Genomic DNA, 23323 nt, shown 5'->3' with positions numbered 1-23323 from the left:
ACAAAAATGAGCAATGGCTATATTTTTAGCTCTATGGTTTCATTATAAGACTTAGGATCTTATAACAAAGACAAAAAGTGTGTCTTGGGATAATAAATACCCAGATTCTTTTTCTAGATTGATAAAAACACTTCCTGAGCACATAAAGTGTAATCCAAAAGTAAGCTTAGACCCCACAGACAGTCATTACAGACGAAAAAATACATGTGTATCAGGAAGCAACCTAGCGGTCACCAACTTGAGCAAGTGATCAAATTGAGCTAAGTACCAAAAGCAACACACTCTGACTTTGTAGAACACCTCAAGACCTTTATAGGTAACTATAAAGCAATTCTTGCAGAATAATGTTTAAGCTGAATTTAATCATGAGGGAAGAACCAGTATGAGAAATCTGGAATGCTGAACAATGTATAAAATTTACAATCTGATCAAGACTTAGATTCTTAAAAAAAGTTTTTTTCAAGTCACTTTTTTTTTTAAAGAAAAACAAAGAAATAAACCAAAAAATGGCAGAGAAACCACTGTGAATTAAAATAAAATAGAGACATAATCAAATGCTTGAACCTTGACTGGATCCTAGATTAAAAACAAAATTTTTTTAAAAGCTAAAAAAAAAAAATTGGGGGGACAGTTAGAGAAATCTGAATAGGGACTATGTTTTTTAAAATGTTATGAAATTGTGGCTTCTCTTCTTAGGTAAGAAGTGGAAGTGCATGCTAAAGAATTCAGGGGTCAAGTGTCAGGATATCTGCAGGCAGCAAGGTAGCAAAGAAACACAGGGGAAGAGAGGAGAAGGCTATGTCACAAAATACTAATAACTGGTTGATCTAAATGAAGAATATACAAACATAAATATTCACTGTTCTAGTCTTTTAACTATTCCATAGATTTGAATATTTTTAAACTATAAAGTTGGGAAAAAGGAAAAACGGAAGCAGGGGGTTTATCCAAGGGCAGGACGGTGCTTTGCTTATATCCCCAAAGAACACCCAAATCATCATTTCTTTTCTCTCAGTAGCAAAAGATGATAAATTAAATGCTGATGTATGATAAGCAGCACAGATATAAAATTCTTTCTTTTTCCAAGTACAGGAAATACTGCCTTAAAAAAAAATTCAGAAGAGACCTTCAAGGGTGAGTGAATTTTAAAAAGCCTAGTCAAAGGAACAACCCAGTTTCCAAACCTTATTACATAAGTTAAAAGAAAAGCCCCAATCAACAGAAAGCCAGTCAGCAAGAGGAGTAAAATATTTTCAAAAAATGTAAATCATATTGCCCATTTATAAACTTAAAAAGCTTTATCAAACATGATTTATCACCATGGGCAAGAAAATCTTAACATTTCATTTGTTTATCTTCAAATGAGTTAAGTGTGAAAAGAATGCTGAATATAAGAAGTTTAATAACCAGACATCTTTCTTCTAGTAGGATTTCATTATGTTGTTTACAATATGTAAAAGCTAGAAGATTAAGAACAATCTATGAAAAATACAAAATTCCAAAAGAGGGACTGTAAAGAATAAGAAAACTGAGCTGTGCATAGTGGGAACTCAAATATTTGCTAAATACTCACAGAAGACAAAAGTACAATCTATGCCTTTAAAATGCGCTACTGTGTCAGCAAAATAGAGGCATGTGAAAAAAAAAAATCCTTAATTAAGACTTCAACACTGCAATTATCAGACATATATAGTATAGCCCAGCAAAATCCTAGCAAGAAAACTGGCACAGCGACTGTTTGAAGTAGTATATTTACTCTATCAAAAACTAATCACAATTCCTGAGGGGATTCTCCTTCACAAGAAAACGCCTCCACAGACACACAGAAGGAAAATGCCTTTCCCATGAGCCAAGAGAAACCAATGACAAGATATGCTTTAAGAATCAAGGCTATTCCTTATACCTCTGAAGGCTTCCAGAACCACTCTTCCAGTGAGAAACACTCAAGCCTGCAGAACTCACAGAGGCCATTCAGATAACACTGGGTGCTAACGCAGACATATCCTTGGTGGAAACTGACTCCCAGGAATACACACTCTTGTCCCTGGTTCTTCTCTTTAGAGACTAGAAAGTCTATACCCAGCTTAAGGACACTTCCCACACCCAGAGTCATTCTTTCCATATCAACTGAAAGAGTAAGCTTCATTTCCAAGTCTGTAACTAATTTAGACTAAGAATCAGTACCTGAAGAATGGCTAAATACAATGGAAGAGGCCAGGAAGACAGAGTGACGAGTTATACTGGCTCTGTCTAAAACGGTTGTTCCCTGTCACATGTGGTTACTGGGCACTTGGAATTTGTTCAGTCTCAACTGAGATGTGCTGTAAGTATAAAATAAACACCAAATTTCAAATTATGAAGAAATGACTGTACAATACCTTATTAATAATTTCATGATGATATTTTGAAATATTTCATATACACTGGATTAAAATAATACAAGTTAATTTCACTTTATTTTACTTATGTTTTACATATGACTACTAGAAATTTTTACATTACATGCTGCTCATATCATATTCGTATTGGACAGCACTGACACTAGAACCAAAAAGAGAGCTCGATGAAAGCAGTAGCAACTTTATTAGGGGGCAGTTGTGCTGTGCTAATTCACTTCAGTTATGTCCAACTGTTTGTGACCCTATGAACTGTAGCAGCCAGGCTCCTCTGTCCATAGGATTCTCCACGCAAGAATACTGAAGTGGGTGGCGATGCCCTCCTCCAGGGGATCTTCCTGACCCAGGGATCGAACTCACATCTCTTACATCTCCTGCATTGGCAGGCAGGTTCTTTACCACTACCACCACCTGGGAAGCAGTTACCATGTTTCAAGTGGGTCCTAACTACTTCAAATATAGTTTTTTTGTGTTTTTTTTTTTAAGCTCCCACAGCTTTAAGAAATACACACCCTGGTTCAAGGAAAGGAAAATCTTGCTTGAGGGGGAGGGAAAGGTTAGACAAGAAACAAACAAAACCCTACTCCAATTCACAAAGCTAGTAAATACCACAACAGGGATTTGAACTCAAACCTTCTGGTTCCAGACCGTAAGTCCACAACCTCTATGCTAAAATGTTGTCCTGGGACCAGAAGTATCATCTGAGAACTTGTTAGAAATGAAAATTCTCAGGCTACACATCAAACCTACAGAATCAAACTCTGGAGGTGGCGCTTAGTAGTCTGTATTTTAACAAGCCCTCCAGATGATGCAGATTCAGTCCAAAAGCCTGAGAACTACTTCCCTAAGCAGGTAATAGCCAATCAAATCCTCCCAAAGGCTGCTAACTATGAGAATTAAGAGGAAAGGCTAGTCCCCATCACTGTGTCCTGTGCTGAAGCTCTTCTAGAGACCTGCTCTGTGTGGTAAGCACTGAGGCTCTGCACAGACATCCTGACTTTCCAGAGCATCCCTTCAACAAGCCCATCGTCCAGGACAGCATTTCACTGAACATCCAGATGGATTAGAGATGTAAATGCAAACACAATCACAGAAATACTACAAATATATATACATATATTTATATATACTTGTTGATGTCATTAGACATACATACATATATATATATATATATGTATGCATGCATGTTTCTAGTTATGTTAGGGTGAAAGTCTAAGTACGACCCAAACTCTATGACACTATAAAAGACTGATTAACTGAATGATACATCCCTCCCCCTCAAAAAAGACTCTGAACACCATGAATAAGGTTTAAAAACAACTTGGGCAGGGTGATTTTTGCAACAACTATCACAAAGAGCTAATTTCTTAATTTATAAAAAGAATCCTAACAAATCAAAAGAACCACTCAAGAGATAAATGCCTCTCCAAATTAACTAATTAAAATAGATGGGTCACAATAAAGAAAATGTAAGTGCTCAGTTTCACTCAAATTAAGAGAAATGAAAATTAAAATGGGACTTACCCCCACTTTTCAGATTGGTAAAGATCAAAAGGTTTGAAGTCATGTCTAAAGGTAAGCTTCGAATACTCTTGCCTCACCCCCATGTCTTCAGTAATTCAGTCTGTGGTCATTTCATTCAGGAATTACTTAGGCCAAAAACCTTAATATCACACTTGATTTGATCTCTGGTCTCTGTTACTTTCTTCCCCTCTCTCTCCTCGCCCACATCTGATCTGCCAGCAATCCTGCCAACTCCACCTTGAAAATAAGATTCCAAATTCAACTACCTTTCATCATCCTTACTACCATCACTCTCATCCAAGCCATCGTGAACTCTCCCCGGATTACTGCAGTGACCTCCTCACTGCCCGTGCTCCTGTTCCTCAGTCATGTCGAAACACAAAAGAATCACTCTAGCTGCTAAAATGCACAGCAGATTACATCACCACTCTGCTCAAAACCCTTCAATGGATTTTCATCTCATTCCGTAAAAGCTAGTCTTGGTCATGATACACAAGCCCTTACATGACCTGAGCCCCTCACCCTTGACTTCATCTCCTACCACTCACCATCCGCTCTCTGCTGCAGTCACATTGGCTCCCCGCTGTTCTTAAGCATCCACTGCTGCCTCTGGATCTCTGCACCTGTGTTCCCTCTGCCTAGGGTGCCCATCTCCTAGATAGCTACATGCTTCAGATTTTTACTTAAATGGCATTCTCTGGTCACCCTATCTAAAATTTTACTCTTCATATACTGCTTTGAAGGCATCCTTTCATTGATTCATAAGCATCCAAAGATGCTAAGAAAGTCTGGCTATCTCATTCTCCTTAAGTAGGGAACCTGTGAAATTTCTTTTGGCTGCATTTTTTTTAATCTGTTAATAAAACTTTATCTTGTATCGGGTCTTAATTCATTTATTTACTATCTGGTATGCTCTACTGACTTTGAAAACCTCAGCCTTTAACACTGGAAATTTTCTTTCATTGTTACTTTGACCCTCCTCCCATTTTTCTCTGCTTTCTCATTTTGGAACTATTAGAAAAAGTTTCTGAGGGAAAATAATTTTGAATTTAGACTCTTAGACTCAGTCAAATGGCATTCATACCAAAGAGCAAAACACTAATGTGGCTCTCAAATTTACCACATGGATATTTCTGATAACAAAACCATAGCATGCTCTCCGACAACAACAAAAAAAGTGATTCTCATCAGTAGGAAGACAGAGTTGCAAGCAAAAGGAAAAAAAAAAAAGTTAGAAACTTAAGGTTATGTATATGCAGATCACTATTTTTGTTGTTTTTAACCAAACAGCTAATTCCAAAGAAACATGATTATCAAAAAACTTTTGGTGCCCTTATGCAGTATAATAGCATCTTAAACTTAATCTGTCCAAAACTCAACTCATTTTCCCATCAAAAGTTCTTCTCTGGCAGTCTTCTTCATTTCAGTAAAAGGCATTTTTCCAGTTGCTTAAGCCAAACATTCTGGAGTCATCTTTAACTGTACCAAAAAAATCCTCTCAGATCTATCTTCAAAGTGTATCCAAAGCTACTAACAATTCCTTCCAACTCCACAGCCCTGATCCACACTATCATGACCTCAAATCTGAATTACTGCAATAATCTCCTAAATAGTCTTTCTGCATCCTCCTTTGCCAATATAGCAGCCGAAATAATCCTTTATAAACTAAGTCTGATCACATCACTACTCTGATATTATGATCAAACAAACCCTACTCTATATTGACCTTCATCTCATCAAGAGTAAAAACTCTATTTCTGGCTCCAACTTTTACTGGTCACTCCCTCTGCATCCGCCAACAGTGGCATCTTTGCTGGTCCTGGAACACATCTTGAACACTTTCCATCCAGCCTCAGGGCCTTTGCATTTGCTGTCACCTTTGCCTCGATAACCGTGCCCTATGTAACCACATGACTAGGTCTCGACCTAATGACTTCCTCTACATAAAACAGGAGCCTACATATTCACATACCCTTTTCCCTAGCATCCCGTTTAGCACTCCCTGTTCCCCTTCCTCTTTTCTTCCATAGCACTCATCACAATCTGACGTACTACCTATTTATATATTGATCTCTCCTCCCACAAGAATATAAGGTCCCTGAACGGCAGACACTTGGCCAGCTTCATTTTCTGCTATATTCCCAGTGCTAGGGTAGTGCCTAGGATACATGAGGTGTTCAGTTAGAGTTCCTGACACAGAGTATACTCAGTAAATGTTGGAGAGAGGATGAGAAGGGAAGAGCTAACAACCTACATTCAGGCCACACTTTTAAATGAGCAAGAAGAACAAGAGTTGTTGGAAGAAATACGAAAACAAGTCAGTGTCAAATATTTATCTCAGAGTAAGGGCTGGCTTCAAAGGAGAGATAGAGCTAATAAGAAAAGCGTTTAGCAAGTAGTTATTTTAATTTTGCAAAACAAAAATAAAGAAATCCAATAAGCTTATAGTTAGAAACTAAACTGAGGGAACCTTAACAGCTTGAATTACATGAGGAGAAAATAATGCAGAATGTCAGGAATGAAGAGACAAAAATGACAAAATAAATTTCAGAGCAGTGACATTTCTGGCAGGGGGAGGGGAGACAGGAAAGAGTTTGCAACAGATGTAGCAAGATACCACAGCAAGGACAAATTTTGGCAGGAATAGAAAGTATAAAGGTCAAACTGGAGATACATATTGAGACTACATATTTACACAGCTTACTGGGAAAGCAGCACTAAAGTTCATACCCAGTGATACAGAAAGAATCCTATGTGCTTCTACAGTTATCAGGAAAAAGCATTAAACCACATAGTCCACTAGGGTAACAATACAGCTGTGTGAAGGCAAAGATAACATTACTATGGGAATTTGGCTTCATCTTCCCACCTTTTTTGCAAAATTAGTATTTTACTCCATATGTAGCATTTTAAACTTTTACCAAAAAATCTAACTCACACAGTATTTTCTCTCAGCTCCAATAACCTTAACAGTTTTCAAAATATGTGCTATTAAGAGCAAAGATATGCAAATAATTAGAACACTTTTAGATCTGCCTGAAAAACTCAGAATTTCTTCCAAGAAAATACTAACTCTTTGTGACCCCATGGCCAGGTTCCGTCTATAGAATTCTCCAGGCAAGAATAGTGGAGTGGGTTGCCATTTCCTCCTCCAACAAAGCTAAGAAACCATTATTTTAAAAAGGATGTTTCATTTTGAAGGTATGGCCAACATTAACAATACTCCCTTTTAAAGGAAGTACATTTGAAACCAAGCAAATCATGACCTAGGGTCATTAGATCCCATGCCATTTACAGTGAGAAGAGTCCCAGTGTCACCTAACCTATCTGGCTCTTACTTTTCTCCTCTCGTCTTAATCCTGATCCAACACATGCATGCAAATGGTCCTCAGAAGCTCTGCGCATCAGGACAGTGGTATCTACACAGGGATTAAGATTTAGATTCACTTAAGTCTGAGGCAGGGCCAAAGTATTTAGAGTTTGCAAAAATCCTGCAGGTAACTCTGAACTACTGTTTAACAACGGACAATTACTGCATTGAGAACGCTTGGGATTTTTTTAGGTTTTATAGGTTTAGGTTTACAGTCCTAATGCCACACACTAGTACAGGTATCTTTCATTTTCTCAGAAGAATGCACTCCAAGATCACATTTTAAATCTTTATAATGTGAATTCTGTTTTTCCTATTGACTTCCCATTTGAGTGTTAACTTTTTGCCAATAAAGTTACCAATTAGAGGAATGCTAGATATTGTTACTGGGAAGACTTTGACAGCACATTCAAAACTCTGAATGACTGTTTCAAAACCTAGAAAGTAACTCCTCCGAACATCACCCCTGCAACCTCTGACTCCTCCTATCACAGCACTGCATTCTTCTCATGCTCAGAGATCTTCTGGCTACTCACCTGAGTCCCCTCCTTTGTTCTGAGGGTTTACAGTACCTTCTAGATGGGAGTTAAATTTCAAACTTCACCAGCAACTGCCATAATCCAATTCAAAGTAAAACTCTACTCCAATCTAAATACTTTTCATTTTTTCCAAGGCTATGAAGTCTCTGAGATTAATCATTGACTTACATTCAGAAGTTAAGTTTTAAAACTGATAAATCATAGACTGCTGCTGCTGCTAAGTCGTTTCAGTCGTGTCCAACTCTGTGTGACCCCAGAGATGGCAGCCCACCAGGCTCCCCCGTCCCTGGGATTCTCCAGGCAAGAACACTGGAGTGGGTTGCCACTTCCTTCTCCAATGCATGAAAGTGAAACGTGAAAGTGAAGTCGCTCAGTCGCGTCCGACTCTTCGCGACCCCATGGACTGCAGCCTACCAGGCTCTTCCATCCATGGGATTTTCCAGGCAGACTATCTGAATGTTAATCATTTTTGTATTCCCCACGCCTGGAACATTTAATAAGCTTTCTGAAATTTTTTTTCACTGTTTTGACTTAGGCTTCTTATAACATGCTGCGTATGAAACAAAGTTCTCTTTTAAACATATGATAAAGGAATAAATAACCAAAAAAATCGTCCTTTCTAGTTACCTAAGAATGCTTAAATAGAACATTCCTTCTTTCTTCAGAGATTCATGTCTTGCTCTAATGATTAAACTTTCCTGGATAGAAAGATAAAAGTAAATGATTTGCCAAAATGCTTTTTTGCTTTTTTTTTTTAAACTAGGCAAAAATAAATCTGGACAGAGGATTTAGGGGGTTTCACTAGTTAAATCACTTAGTATTATCCACTAAACTAAGGATAAAAACCTAAAACTGGGGGCTAGCCACTATATGTCATTTAAGGAAATTGGCTGAGTTATTTCTAACTCCCCTTCATGGATCACAGCCTTATGGTGGCGAAGGGGCTCATGTAACTCAATGAGGCTATGAGCCATACCGTGCAGGGCCACCCTAGACGGACGGGTCATAGTGAAGAGTTCTGACAAAACATGGTCTACTGGAAGAAGAAATGGCAACTCACTCCAGTATTCTTGTCATGAACAGTATAAAAAGGCAAAAAGATATGACACCAGAAGATGAGCTTCCCGGGTTGAAAGGTGTCCAGTTGGGGAAGTGAAAGTGAAAGTTGCTCAGTTGTGTCCAATTCTTCGCGACCCCATGGAAAGAGCGGAGGGCAATCACTAACAGCTCCAGAAAGAATGAAGCGGCTGGGCCAAAGCGGAAGTGATGGCAGTTGTGCATGTGTCTGGTGGTGAAAGTAAAATCCAATGCTGTAAAGAACAATATTTCATATGAACCTGGAATGTTAGGTCCATGAATCAAGGTAAACTGGACGTGGGCAAGCAGGAGATGGTGAGATTGAACACTAACATCTTAGGAATCAGTGAACTAAAATGGACAGGAATGGGAGAATTTAATTCAGATGACCATTATATCTACTACTGTGGGAAAAAATCCTTTAGAAGAAATGGAGTAGCCCTCATAGTCAACAAAAGAGTCTGAAATGCAATACTTGGGTACAACCTCAGAAACGACAGAATGATCTTGGTTCATTTCCAAGGCAAACCGTTCAACATTACAGTAATCCAAGTCTATGCCCTAACCACTGATGCCAAAGAAGCTGAAGTTGATTGGTTCCATGAAGACATAAAACATCTTCTAGAACCAACACCCCCCTCCAAAATAAAGATGTCCCTTTTCATCAGAGGATTGGAGTACAAAAGTAGGAAGTCAAGAGATGCCCAGAATAACAAGCAAGTTTGGCCTTGGAGTACAAAATGAAGCAGAGAAAAGGCTAATAGTTCTGTCAAGAGAACATACTGGTCATAGCAAACACCCTTTTCCAAGAGACAACTACACACATGGACATCACCACATAGTCAATACTGAAATCAGATTCATTATATTCTTTGCAGGTGAAAATGGAGCAGCTCTATACAGTCAGCATAAACAAGACCTGGAGCCGACTATGGCTCAGACCACAAGCTCCTTATTGCAAAACTCAGGTTTAAATTGAAGGAAGTAGGGAAAACCACTAGGTCATTTAGGTATGACCTAAATCAAATCCTTTATGATTATACAGTGGAGGTGACAAATAGATTCAAGGGATTAGATCTGGCAGACAGAATACCTGAAGAACCACAGAGAGAAGTTTATAACATTGTAGGGGACAGTGATCAAAACCATCCCAAAGAAAAAGAAATGCAAGACAGTAAAGTGGTTGTCTGAGGAGGCTTTACAAATAGCTGAGGAAAGAAGAGAAGTAAAAGGCAAGGGAGAAAGAGAACGATATACCCAACTGAATGCAGAGTTCCAGAGAACAGCAAGGAGCAATAAGAAGGCCTTCTTAAATGAACAATGCAAAGAAATAGAGGAAATCAACTGTGAATATTCACTGGAAGGACTAATGCCGAAGCTCCAATACTCTGGCCACTCGATGCAGAGTTGACTCACCGGGAAAGACCCTGATGCTGGGAAAAACTGAAGGCAAAAGGAGAAGGTGGCAGCTAAGGATCAGATGGTTAGACAGCAACACCAACTAATGGACATGAATGTGAGCAAACTCCAGGAGAAAGTGCAGGACAGAAGAGCCTGGAGTGCTGCAGTCCATGGGGTCACAAAGAGTCAGACACGATGTAGCGACTGAAGAACAACTTCTTCACTTCCCAAAGGAAATGTTTATGTGCAGGTGGTACTGGTAGCAGCTTACAAAGCATAATTTTTGGTGCTTACTATGACATTCAACCACTGTCACCACCATTTAGTCTGCTTAAATCCTCTCTTAAGTAGTAGCTGATAAATGCCACCAGAGCTCAGTCACTTAAGGTCACATGTTAGAAACTCAAATATTTTACCTGAAGTAATGCAAGTGAGTAAAGTAAGCTGAATTCTAAACTACAGGCAGTGCCAGTCTGTGGCAAACTCAAGAAGGCCTGCCAGTCTGAAAGGGCAACATCTAATCAACGCCAACAAACTGGAGCTACACGGGAATTAAAAGAACAAAGAAAAATACTACATTTTGTATAGAGAAGACAAACATTCAAAACTTTGTGAAATCACCCCTAGTTTAAAACACTGCAGGCCAAATCAAACACATGTGCAGACAATCTCAACTTTCCACTTCCTGTTAAAATATTAATACAAACACCCCTGGAAGAACTGGTTGTCAATTTCAGTCTAAGGCTATCTGAACAATGCCTAGCACAGTGGAGACTTGTCAGAAGACTAACAAGTCTTAGAGACTTTTTAGAAGGGTGGCTAGATCTAAGATTAAAAGGTACTTATCTGTTAAAACAAACCAGAAGAATAAAAGGCAAATTTCACACTGATTCACTGTTTCACAGAGATGTGCCTCTCTTGTTTACCTCCTCTCCTAAACACTCTTTTACATGTTCCCCTTTTTTCTTCCACAACTGCAATGCTTTGCTCTGCTGGTTTTGCACTAGCAGCTTAAGTGGTAACATCAATCTCAACTTTAGTGATTTTTTTTACTTTGAAAGTTAAAATGTTAGAAACTAGGTGTTTATAAAAAGGTATCCAAGTCTAAGATCTTCTTTAGGCCAAAATTATTATAGTCATGCATCTTCCAACTACCACTTTCCTATTCCTCGCCCCACCTAAGATCTTAATATTTAACTATTTGTTAAACTGAAAGTCATCTTCCCTCATAGCTCAGTTGGTAAAGAATCCACCTGTGATGCAGGAAACCCTGGTTCGACTCCTGGATCAGGAAGATCCACTGGAGAAAGGATAGGCTACCCACTCCAGTATTTCAGGCTGGAGAATTTCATGGACTGTAAAGTCCATGGGGTCACAAAGAGTCTGACATGACTGAGTGACCTTCACTAAACATAATGTCATTACGAGGAAATTTTTTAATCTTTATTTTACAAAAGGAGTCCCTTAAATACCCCATTCCTCCAGTGCCTCACAAATGCCTGGTGCTCAGTAAATACTCATTATGGATCTTTATTTACCAAGCTAGGAGAAGCTGAGGGAAACAAAATACTAGAAGTCTTACACAACTGAACAATTACAAATGAAATATTCCTTTTAAATTTTTCCAGACAATCACCACATTCAACTTGCAACTGTATTAAAAAGAAAAATACAACTGCTGCATCAGCCCCATGAATATATAACACATACAGCAATGTCCTCTCTGAAAATTAACAGACCAAGTCCTAGGCATTTCACATTCTCAAAAGGAAGATATGCTGACAGCATCTGTAACCGGTTCACTGTCTTACACTTAGCTGGACTGTGCCCTTGGATCTGGAAGAGCAACTCACTCTCACAGTCATAGACTGGAGTGTGCTAACACTGGATTCTGGGATGTGGAAGTCCATCCTGCTTCCAAAGAAGCTTTAAACAAATCATCCTTCCTTGAAGCCAAAGTTTATGCCAACTCATCAGTAGCAGTGCTATCAGGAATAACACTGCTTTGTTCATATTAGGTAATCAAATACAATTTAAAAGTTGTCAGAAAGTTAAATGTCTACACTCTAGCATCAACTAAAGAGGAGCCTATAAGAAAGTGACTGGTATTCAAATTTTTAGTTTTCTTTCTGACACCAACTGGGGATATGCAGCAGCTAAGAGTACATATATCTGATCCACCATTACAATCTGTGGTTCTGCCACTTACAACCCACTTCCACTTCTCAAATGTACAATGGGAGACCCAGACAGCTTTACCTTAATAACCCTTAGCTCATCATACTCAATTTTAGTTTTCGGTTTCCTTTTCAATAGTTCTAACTAATTGTAAGGATTGGTATTCATTGACCTTTAGTGTCATTGAAAGAAATCCTACACACTATCTTGTAATTACCATATCGGTCCAGGGGATTCATTTTATAATTACATTATAGGAGCTTAGAGATCTTATTTCTCCTATATCTTGAAATATTTTGCCATTTCATCATCCTGGAATACTATGTTACTACTACTCATCATTATTTATCAATTATATCAAACTATGCTTTAAAAGACTGTAATAACAAGAAAAAAGAAAAATGATGGAATTGTCTACACTGAAGGATGATGCAACAGAGAAGTAAATCATATCCTTCAGTTTCTCACAACATTGTGCAAGATACTTGTATCATCTTTCAAGAAGAAATAAAAGAAGACTGGAGACACCATCTTTATAGACTGAATGCAGTTGAGAATTCAGAACTTTTCATTTTCTGCCCATGATAGCAAAGACAAGACAATTAACAGAAGATGGTTAAACAATTATTAAACAAATCAGATGAACAAAAAGAAACAGAAAGCAACACTCTTGACTCTAAGAATACATTCATAGAGATGAAAAGAAAATGACAGGCATCTACCACAAAGGACACTGGTCACACTGCTGCTGCTAAGTCACTTCAGTCGTGTCCGACTCTGTGAGACCCCACAGACGGCAGCCCACCAGGCTCCCCCGTCCCTGGGATTCTCCAGGCAAGAACACTGGAGTGGGTTGCCATTTCCTTCTCCAATGCATGAAAGTGAAACGTGAAAGTGAAGTTGCTCAAGCCGTGTCCGACCCTTAGCGAACCCATGGACTGCAGCCTACCAGGCTCCTCTGTCCATAGGATTTTCCAGGCAAGAGTACTGGAGTGGGTTGCCATTTCCTTCTCCGACTGGTCACACAGTATTTTGCAAAAAGAAGACAGACTATCCTATTCTGCTAAAAGTAAATGTGATAGCATTTTCACCTTTTATGATGCCTGCATGCCAAAATTTATTTGATACAAAGAAGTTTACTCCCTTTAAATTCTAATTAAAATTCCTAAAAGTTTTTCATCATCCCTTTATTCTTACTTCTGTACATTATTCATAAAAATGACTTAAAATATAAAAATTATGAATACCCACCATACCTAGGTGGTAAATGGTGATTGGTTCCAACCCACCAGAGATTCAACATCAATTTTCCTCATTCTGTTATCTATATTCACTCTCTTGAAGGTTGCTACACAGCTTACATCATTTATAAATACAAAAATGTATATAATTGGTTCAATTTTTACTATACAATTCATGTTGACTTTCTACAAAGAAGAAATTTCAATTATCTTTGTGTATGTTTATACTGAATAAACATAGTTTACAACAGTGAAATACTGTAAGCATTTCTCAGCTTCTTTCATTAAAAAAATAAGTATTTTAAACTAAACTGAAATTTAACTTTTGGTTTAAATAATAATCCTACACTAACAACTGGCATTCCAGATTATCTACCTACCCATGACCAAAATCACAAAAATACCCATCTTATCTGCTCCCATATGGGTAAAATGTTAGCTTTAAAAAAATTCACAGAAAAGCATCATTCAGTCTTAATTTTGAAATAATGATAACAGCTTCTGTTTAATCCTGAGTCCTGACTATGGCCCTATCCTGATTTATAAGTATCAACCTCAATGTATGATTTTTTAAAGTGCCCCTGAATTCTTGGAATAGAAGAAACATGTTATTCCTATGAACATAAGATAATAGGATTCTAAGTCAATCCAAATTCTTCTATCTATACATCTATACCACCAGCATTTCTATCAGTCTTTAGGCGGGAAGCATTTGCTAAGTGTGGCTCCCCCAGGCTCAGGACGCTGATTTTCTTAATTCTCTCTCTGGAAAACCTCATGCACTTTACATTTACCCACTTCCCTTACCATGTTATCCTTAGAAATATATTCCAATTGTGCTTTTTGTGCACAGGAACAAGTAGTAAGCACAGAAATAAATTCCTGTTATAATTTTTCCAGGAGAATTCTACTTCACCAAGCAAGGTACTGCTTACCCTACAATTAATTTTAATATTGTAGCATGGAAGATTTTTTTTCCTTTATGTTTTAATCTAGGGACAAGAACAAATCCAGTAATAGAACGTCAACATTAATTTGAGGGGAGATGAAAAATGACTTAATAACACTGCAGCAGGATTAATATTGTACGATAGATCATGGAGCCATAAAACTCTTGACAAATTCATTTTTGTATCACTGTATATTCTTGCTAATAGGGCAGGGCATGTCTGAAAGGCTGTTAATACCTTACCGCACAAATGCCCATCAAACTGCACTGCAAGGGTATGTGTTCTGCAGCAGACGGGAGAAAAGAGAACTGTCCTCTGCCGCCTGCGTTTAAATGCAACATGGAGAATAAAGGCAGAATGATTTCAAGCAGGAAGCTAATGCTTGCCTGAAATCAAATGGTACAATTCAGAAAATGAGTTGATAGTTGCCAGGAAATTTGCTTCCACTTCAAGATCCTCTAGCCAAGGAATTAAGAGTAGAAAACAGACAAAATGACAAAAAAGGAGATTTTACCCCCATCAGTTATCAAAATCAGGTGCCAAGCCAATAGGCCAGATAGGAGAATACTCGTTTGACGCAGAAGTTAGTAGGTTCTGAAACAAAACACAAACAGAAAGAAGCTGCCACATCTTTCCACTAAAAATAACTTCTGCTTTCAGCCAAGATGGACATAATAACGTGAGATAATAGTTTTCAAAGACATCTGGTAAAAAAAGGACAGTGGTTCCCGAGATACAGGAAACAAAGGAGGCAAGCCCTAAGGCTATCTAGCTTACTGCCTTGAAGGGAGTTTCCAGGCCACACAACGGGAGTGAGGTGAAGCCCAACACCTCGTGCAGCGCAGCTCAGAAGGAACCTGTGTTTGCCTTAATGCTCTACGGGTGCCATCCTGAAATTCTAAATACTAGCTGGGCAAAGGCCCACTGTTCATTTTACAGTAGGACTTGCAAATTGTATAACAGTTCCTGCCCAGCAGGTGCCCTGAGCTGAGGAAATGAGATGAATCTGGTAAGTCTGATGCAGCTAGAGTTCACAGGTCAGAATAATACACATCACCATATGCTTACTTGAAAAAAAAAACTAAAGGCTGAGGAAATAATCATCCAAAGGATTAGGTGGTACCTGTCTTACACACAAGGTTGGAAACAATGCCTGTTTCGAAAGGTCAGATGGAGAAAACTCATACTCCAGGGACAATGTGTAAAAGCACTCAAGATTTGGCCATGGAAGTGAAGAATCAGCCCCAGGGAGAGCACCCACTCAGGATTCATCTTAAAAAAAAAAAAATCATAAAAGTACAACTCCAAAAGATCAAATTGCTTCCAAGTAAGTTAACTACATCCCAGACCAAAGCTCAAGATTTTTTAGTGGACGAAAATCCCCACCATCCAACAAGGTAAAGCTCATATATGTGTCTTCTAAACAGAAATTATCAGGTACTAGTTAGGAAAACACAACCCATATTAAGAAGAATAATCAACCATTCCCAATCACTTAAGTCTTAATGTGTGTATTCCCCTCAAATTTGTATACTGAAATCCTAACCCCAAAGGTGACAATATTAGTAGGAAGGGCCTTTGGGAGGCGATTTGGTCACGAGTGTAGGGCCCTCATGAATGATATCAGTGTTCTTGTGAAAGAGATCCCACAGAGCTACACAGGCGCTTCCACCATCTGAAGATACAATGAGAAGGCTGTGATATGGAAGAGAGTCCTCACTCAACCTTACCTGCACCCTCATGTTAGACTTCCAACCTTCGGAACAATGCAAAATAAATCCTCTTGCTGATAAGCTACCCAGTCTGTGGTATTCTGTTATAGCAGTCTGAAGGAACTAAGGCAGCAACCCACCCAGAACTAACAAAGATGTACAAATTAGCATATAAGGACATTAAAACGACATTATCAGCAGAATCTGTAGGCTGCTACTAAAGCAGTACTTAGGTGGAATGGTATAGCATTATCCATCTTTATTAGAAAAGAAGATCTTAAATCAATAAACTCAGCTTTCACATTAAGAAACTGAAAACTGAAGAACAAATTAATCATAAACAGAAGAAAGGAAATATAAAAGATCAGAGTGAAAAAAAAATTTTTTTTATAGAAAAACAAGAGAGAAAAGAAATGAAACCAAAAGCTAGTTCTCTGATAACAACCAAAAAACTGATAAACTTCCAGCCAGACTGAACAGAAAGGGAGGGAAGATACAATTACCAATATCAGCAATGAGCGGGGTCATCCCTAGAGTTTTACAGATATTAAAAACACAATGGAATATTACGAACAAGTATGTCACAAATAGGACAAGTTGCATGAAACAGACAAAATCACTGAAACAAAAGCCACTAAGACTCACTCAAAAAGAAACAGATAACCTGAATAGCCTGTATCTTTAAAAGTAATTGTGTTTAAAAAAAAAAAAAAAGACTTCTCTGGTGATCCAATGGCTAAGACTCCAGCTCCCAGTGTAGGGGGCCTGGGTTTGATCCCTGGTCAGGGAAGTGACGCCCACACGCCACAGCTAAAATCCGGCGCAGCCAAATAAATAAGATTTTTTTTTTAAGTAATCATGTTTATAGTTAAAAACCCTTTCACAAGGAAAACTCCATGCACAGATAGCTTCATTGGTGAATTATACCAAACATTTAAGGAAGAAATAATGAAAATGCAAACCAAACTCTTACAGATTCCTGAAGTGGAGGGGATACTTATCAACTCATTCTGTGAGGTCAGAATTTACTCTGATAACAAAATCAAATAAAGACATTACAAGAAAACTATAAACTAAATGATGAATACAGACACAAAGATTCTAAATAAAATTTTATCAAATTGAATCCATATGAACCATTAAAAGGATAATGCATCATAAAGTGGGGCTTATTTCAAAAATGAAGGACTAGTTTAACATTTGAAAACTTATTGGTATAATCAACTTACTAGATTCACAAACTAAGAGAGCAACGTTATACATTCATCTCAGCTGACACAGAAAAAGCATTTTACAAAACCCAACATTCATTCTTGACAAAAACTCTGAGCAAACTAGGAATAAAAGGGAACTTCCTCAACCTATTAAAGAACATTTATTTTAAAACCTACAGCTAACCTCATCATGAGAAAGATGGAATACTTGTCCTCTTAGATAAGATGTCTGCTTTCACCACTTCTATTCAACATTGTACTTCAGGAAATGGCCAGTACAATCAGGCAAGAAAAAAGAAATGAAAGACATCCAAACTTGAGAGAAAGAAGTAAATTCCCCTTATTCACAGAAAATATCATTGTTTATGTAGAAAACCAAATGAAATCAACAATAAAGCTACTAGAACTAATACGTTAAGTAGTTTACCTAACAGGATACAAAGTCAATACACAAATGATCAGAAATAGAAAAACTTTTAAATAATATTTATAATAAGAACAAAAATATTAAATGCTTAAGGATAAATCTAAAGAAGATGTGAAAGACCTATACAGTAAAGACTATAACATACTGCCAAGAGAAATTAAAAGACCTAAGCAAATGGAAAGAAAGATTCTGGATCATGGATCAAAGGACTTAAGATTGTTAAAACCTCAGTTCTCCCTGAGTTGTTCTATATATTCAGAGCAATCCCAATCACAAACTGATACCTTCTTCACAGAAATTGACAAACTAATTCTAAAGCTCATATTGAAAAAAAAAGAACCTGAAACAGCCAACACAACTCTTGAAAAACAAGGTTGAAAGGTTAATACTATCTGATTTGAAAAATAATTATAAAGTTTCAGTAATCAAAAGTGTGGTACTGACATAAAGACAGACAAATAGATCAGTGCAAGTCCAGGAAAAAAAAAATCCACATAAATCAGACAACTGATTTATGACAAAGGTCCAAAGGAAACACAGTGGTGAAAAATGGTAGCTTTTCCAACTACTGGTGCTGAAAAATAAATAATTAACATGGATCCCTGCCTCATACTTCATATAAAAATTAACATAAATCACAGATCTAAATAAAAAGCCTAAAATAATAAAATGCCTTGAGAAAATGGGAATGTCTTCAAAAAGCACAATTTTTTCCTTGAAAAAAAAAAAAAGTAAAAAAGTCTTCAAAAGCATAATCTATATGAGAACAAATAAATGAACCGAACTTCATCAAAACTAAAACGTCTGCTCTTCAAAACTTACTGTTAAAGAGAATGAAAGACAAGGCACAGAGGAGGAAAAACAGTTACAAAGCATTATCTGAAAAAGACTTGTATCCAGACTTTACAAAGAATTCTCAAAACTCAGTAATAATAAAATGAACAATCCAAACCTAGCAAAAAGTTGACAGTTCACGGAAGATGTAAGAACAGCAAATAAGCCTACTGAGTATTGAGAAGATGCTCAATGTCATTAGAGAAATACAAATGACAACCACAACAAGGTATCAGTACTTGTCTATCAGAAAATTAAAGACCGATTGTACCAATTGTTGGGGAAGGTATGGAAGGACCAGAACGCCCATACACAGCTGGTGGGAGTGTTAAACGGTATATCATGTGATTTAGCTATTCCATTACTAGAAATTTGCCCCAAAGAAAAGGAATGTATGTCCATATAAAGACTTGTACGTGAATATTTCCTGCAGCCTTATTTGTAATTGCCAATACCTGGAAACAACCGATATGTCCATCAACATATAAAGGGACAAATAGCTTGTAATGTATCTACACAACAGAATGTACATGTGCTCAGTCACTAAGTCATGTCCAACTCTTTGTAACCCCCATGGACTGCAGCCCACCAGGCTCCTCTGTCCATGGGACTTCCCAGTCAAGAATGCTAGTCTGGGCTGCCATCACTTTCTCCAGCGGATCTTTCCAACCGACCTGGCGATCTTTCCGACCCAGGGATCGAACCCGTGTCTCTGGTGTGGCAAATTACCACTGAGCCACGTGGGAAGCCCTCAACGCAAGAGAATACTACTTAACTACTGAAAGGAATGAATTACTGATACAGCCAATAGTATGGATGAATCTCAAAATAACTAGGCTGAAACAAAGCAGACACTTCACCCTCAAATAGAGTATATACATCATGTGATTCTATTATATAAAATCTACAAAGTGCTAACTAATCTAAACTGACAGAAAACAGATCAGAGGAAATAGTAGGGAAAGATGTCTAAAGGAGCAAGAGAAAACTTTCGTGGATGACAAGTATGTTCACTATCTCAACGGTGGTGATGGTTTCACAGGCATAATACATATGCCAAATATATCTCAATAAATATATCAAAACTAAAAATGTAAATGTTCAATAAAAATATTTCAAATACAAACCACACAAACCAATTCAGACCACTATCTTGTCTCCACTAATAACACTTTCTCCTTTCTTTTCTTCAGCATTTACAATACAACCAATAAAAAGCTCACCTCAAACCGGAATACTGTCCTGCAAATTTTCCCTCAGATATTCTGCATTACATAAGGAATACTTTTACATTTAATGAAATGTTTTAGTGAGTTCTTCCACGAAGCTGATCTTCCTACAGCCTATTTATCTCAGCAGTGGATTATTCTGAATTATACATAAAGTATAATGTGAAGAGCTGACTCACTGGAAAAGACTCTGATCCTGGGAAAGATTGAGGGGAGGAGAAGAAGGCGACAGAGGATGAGATGGTTGGATGGCATCACCGACTCAACGGACATGAGCTTAAGGAAACTTGGGGAGATAGTGAAGGACAGGGAAGCATGGCATGTTGTAGTTCACCGGGTCGCAAAGAGTTGGACACGACTGTGTGACTGAACAATAACACACAGAGGAAGACTGCTTTGGGTGAGACCCTACTCATATAAAAAAGTCAAATCAGCCTTCACAGTGCCTCCTATGAACCATTTTTTTTTAATTCAGAAAATGAACTTGAGTGAAACAGCTATTTCTCTTCATTATTTATATTAACTTAAACTTCACAGAAATGGACTTCTTTCTGCTACAGCACAAGGAAGGAAACTGAGGCAGCTTACAATGAAGTCTGTAAATGGAAATGCGAGGAGACAGCTCACCAGTTCATAGCTAACTGACCAGTGACACTGGGGCAGTGATGCATCACTTCACCCAATATGTGATCAAAATTACTTTTTTGTACACTGAATTCACCTTTCCCATTGGTTAACATAATTTCACTTCCAATTGACCTTCAACTGATGAACTGAACAACTTAAGGTTAATGACAACCTTAAAGGAGCTAGTTAGAGAAAACTGTAAAGACTACTGTGAAGAGCAAGAATACTTTTGTGATGTGAAAAATTACTCCCAAATGTACCTGCATATGAAATCTTGTGAAGCAAAAACTACTTGTAAGGAGGAAATTTTTTCAAAGAAAGTAAGTCATGATGATAAGAGTGACAGGAATGAGACATAGCCAAAAGAATTATCTGCTGTCAAAAGGCAAAAAGCTGCCATTTACATTTTTAAGCCCAACAATTTTGACTAAAGCAACAATTATTTTCCTACAGAGTACTCAAAATCTCAGGTTACTAAAACCATCTCTCTGACATAGAGAATTAATCTAACCTATAACACAATATACTAGCTACTCTATTGCTCACTTAAGATGACAGTAAATGTTTTACTAAGCAGATGAGAAGGAACATTTCAGAAGTTCCCCCAATGTAAAAATAGGGAATAGCAGAAAATAGTTCTTAATTTATTCTATGGAGAAGTCAGAAATAATAACACCAGGCAGTATTCAGGTCCTCGTCTTCAAGAAAACCCCAGTGGAATCACTTTCTTTCAGAATATCCAACTTAGACACTCAATATAGTGCTCCAGAACTGCGCTAATACAAAGTACATTAGAACAGAACTGTGCTGTCACATGCAGCTATTTAAATTAAATAACATGGAAAATTCAGTTCCTCAGTCACACTAGGCACATTTCAAGTGTTCAACAGCATATGTGGCTAGTGGTTACTATACTGGACAACACAGATGTAGACCAATCCCACCATCATAGAAACTTGTATTGAAGAGCACGCTTCCCCAGTGACCAAATTTACAGTAAGACGGTGGCTCTCTTTCACAAACTCCTTAGTCCTTTAGATAAATGAGATTTCATTTTCATGAAAATTACATTTTCATTAAAAGATACAGTTTTTACCCAACCAAAAATGGGCATAAGATCTAAATAGATATTTCTCCAAAAGAGACATACAGATAGCCAATAGGCACATCAACATTGCTAATTATTAAAGAAATGAAAATCAAAACTATAATGAGGTACCAACTCACACTGATTAAAATGGCCATCATTAAGTCTACAAATAACAAATGCTGGAGAGGCTGTGGAGAAAAAGGAACCTTCCTACACCGTTGGTGGGAGTGTAAATTGGTGCAGTCACTACTGAAAACAGTATGGAGGTTCCTTAAAAAAACTAAAAACAGAGTTGCCCTATGATCCAGCAATCCCACTCCTGGCATATACCTGGAGAAAACTATTTCAAAAAGATACATGTTCAAAGCAGCAATATTTACAAGAGCCAAGACATGGAAGCAACCTAAATGTCCATCAAGAGATGGATGGATAAAGATGTAGTATAAATACACAAATGGAATGCTGCTAAGCCATAAAAAAGAATGGAATAATGCCATTTGCAGCAACATGGACTGACCGAGAGATTATCTTACCCAAGTGAACTCAGAGGAAGACAAATACTATATGATATCACTTATAATGTGGAATCTAAAATATGAAATCATTTATGAAACAGAAACAGACTCGGAGATGTAGAAAACAAACTTATGGTACCAAAGGGGGAAAGAGAGTGGGGGAGGGATAAACTAGGAGTTGGGATTAACAGACACGAATTACTACATATAAAATAGATAAACAACAAGGTCCTTTTGCATAGCACAGGGAACTATATACAATATTCTGAATAAACCATAACGGAAAAGAAAAACTAGTCTTATGAATCGATGCTTTTTAAAGTCCAAGTATTGAGGGCACTCACAGAATGAAATTCAAGCTTTGGACATCATCAACATAGAATGCAGTACAGATTATTTTTTTTTAATCCTATAATGTTCCCTTTACCTTGAGTGTATTTAACTACTTTCCAAAGAGCCATCAATAATCTATTGCACTAAGGCTGTTCTACCCATATGGAACATTTGAAAGCTGACAGAGAAGACAATCATGACAGCTTTACCAAATCAGCAACTCAGGAATTGAGACAAAGCAGTCTACAATTAAAAGCCATGGATATAGTTACAGAAGATCTAATGGCTTTGACAAATGAACTCAAGGGAGTGAAATGCCAACAAAGTTCACCAAGTGCAAACATTGTTCAAAATAAACTATCACCTTATTAATGGATATAAATGCTGCTAAACTGCATGAATTCAAGTTCATTTTCATTTAGGTGGAATCTTCATTGAAGCCATACATTACTGACTTCACAGCACCTGTCTTTCAGTTGACTGCTAAGAAAACCACTCTAATCCCAGTTTGCAGCCAACAGTATAGGTGAGTGTTATCTATCACTCACCTAACTCTTTCCCTTAAATCTCTTCAGTCAAAATAAAATATTTTCACAATGTCATATATAATTTAATAAGGCCAAAAAACTCATGAAGAAAAGGAAGAACATAAAGTATAGCACCTTG

General features: G+C 37.5%; 1 protein-coding gene and 1 long non-coding RNA gene across 3 annotated transcripts in view; one reads left to right on the top strand and one right to left on the bottom strand.

The window, feature by feature from the left end:
- ZFAND3 (zinc finger AN1-type containing 3) overlaps positions 1 to 23323 on the bottom strand; it is a 318359-nt gene that overhangs the window by 163876 nt on the left and 131160 nt on the right. The gene's annotated exons all lie outside the window — the stretch shown is intronic.
- Positions 1 to 23323, top strand: part of LOC145518547 (uncharacterized) — a 54570-nt gene that overhangs the window by 7128 nt on the left and 24119 nt on the right. The gene's annotated exons all lie outside the window — the stretch shown is intronic.

Source organism: Giraffa tippelskirchi, chromosome 8 (genome assembly GCF_054371585.1).
Source record: "Giraffa tippelskirchi isolate mGirTip1 chromosome 8, T2T-mGirTip1v1.2.pri, whole genome shotgun sequence".
NCBI lineage: Eukaryota > Metazoa > Chordata > Mammalia > Artiodactyla > Giraffidae > Giraffa > Giraffa tippelskirchi.
This window is presented reverse-complemented; position numbering and strand designations above follow the sequence as displayed.